Below are 1,906 nucleotides of genomic sequence, written 5' to 3' on the forward strand. Positions count from 1 at the left end.
CAAATAAATGTTCTAATTTTTTTATAATTAATAAATGCTCTAATTTATTCCCTCTGTCTCTCTGAATATGAATAATTGGATAAATAGTCCAATGCTTTCGTTTTTGTGGCCCAAAATATCCCAAGGACGCAGGCTATAAACGCATTCGAACATTGGTTTTATGTCAAAAAAATATTAGTTTAAACTCGAGACAAAAAAAAAAAAATATATTTGTTTAAATGGAGTGATAATGATTAGGATGTATTTAGAGAATTATTTTTAGTGTATTTTAAATATAAATGACTTTAAATATTGTTGATCAAAAAAATATTTCGATGAAGGTAAACGGTTTGAAGTGGTAAAGCGGTCGAAAACCTAAACAGTTTTCGAAAAGACACACGCAAGCATTAGATGGAGGTTCTCGACACGGATTCGATTTCAAGGCCTTTCGATAAATCGAACAAGTCAAATCGAACAAGGTACTCGAGTCAGGTAATCGAAATAAGTTATTCTAATAAGTGATTCGAGTAATTATGGTAGTGGATAAGTTAGAGGCTTCTATCACGCGGGAAATCATGAGAAACGTTTAGGCGGAACCGTTATCAAGGAGAACACATTTAAAGTTGTGATTTTGTAATTAATTGTAATTAATTGTCCGTTACCAAAAGTAGATTATAAATACCAGGAAGTCTTAGGGAATAAGGATTGGAACTTTAACTCAGAAAAACACTTAAACACACTCACATCCTAGGAAATTCCTGAGTCTGTGATCGAGTAACTTTTCTATAGGGTTCCTTCCATATTTTCATTCTTTCAATTTATCTTTCTGTAAACTTTATTTCTTCAAGTAAATTTATCTTGCAAGTATTCTTTATCTTCATTGTTCAATTTACATTCCTACATTTTAGATTTTCATGTCAAAGTTCTTTGATCTAATCGAAGGCATTTTACTGCTTTCTTTCAACTTCAACACAAACCTTTCCGTTTTCAACATATTTCCTTTTCAAAAACTTTACCTTTTTATTTCTTTCCTTGACTTATAAATTTTTAATTCATCTTTATTCCCAATGCCCATCTAATCGAAGACACTTTGATACACTTTTAGAAAACTGGTACCTACAAAGAGGAGTAGGTTTCGCTCCCAGACCATTAGAATCGAACCACCATCGATTTGCTAAAAATCGACAAAATAAATTGGCACACCCGATGGGACAGTTTTAAAATTTTGAAATGTGCCAAATAAGTATTTTGTGGTGTCATTCAGTGTATGCGATTACGAAGTGGAAAGATCATTCACATGGCTGATGAAATGTCAAATGTGAATGGTGGTTCATCCACCAATGATAGCATACCAGTGTCTGCGCAACAAGCGGACGTGACTTCACGTTCAGAAGGTGCAATCGGAATTGAAAGTATAGCAGTTAGGACTGTTCAGACTGAAAACATTGGACGTAATACTCGTCCACGTAGCACTTTACCACCATTCCAGCCTCCACTAACCGCTGGTTGGCCTCTATATGGTCTTCCCCCTGGTTATACCCCACTAGTGGGTGGTTTTGTTCCACCTATTCATTTTGGGAGTACAAGTAGAGTGAATAATATTCAAAATCCACAACAGTATTCCGAGTATTCTCGTGATTATAATGTGGGCTCTACTTCGAATGCTACTAATTCAATGGCAGTATATCGACAACAAGTAGAGGAAAGTCAACATGATTTAGTCAATTTATTGACTCAACAAATGACCACAATTCTCAATCCAATGATGGCTGATCACGAATTGAAATTCGAACGTCTTGCTAGGCAAGTCGAACGTATTGCTCGAATCAAAGATTATGAGGAAGAAGAAGGGCATAATCCCAGGGGAAATAATGAAAGGTTGGAAAATATATTTCAAAATGAAAATAATGCTTTTAATAGATAAAAT

This window comes from Arachis ipaensis, chromosome B10 (assembly GCF_000816755.2).
Source record: "Arachis ipaensis cultivar K30076 chromosome B10, Araip1.1, whole genome shotgun sequence".
In the NCBI taxonomy this organism is placed as follows: domain Eukaryota; kingdom Viridiplantae; phylum Streptophyta; class Magnoliopsida; order Fabales; family Fabaceae; genus Arachis; species Arachis ipaensis.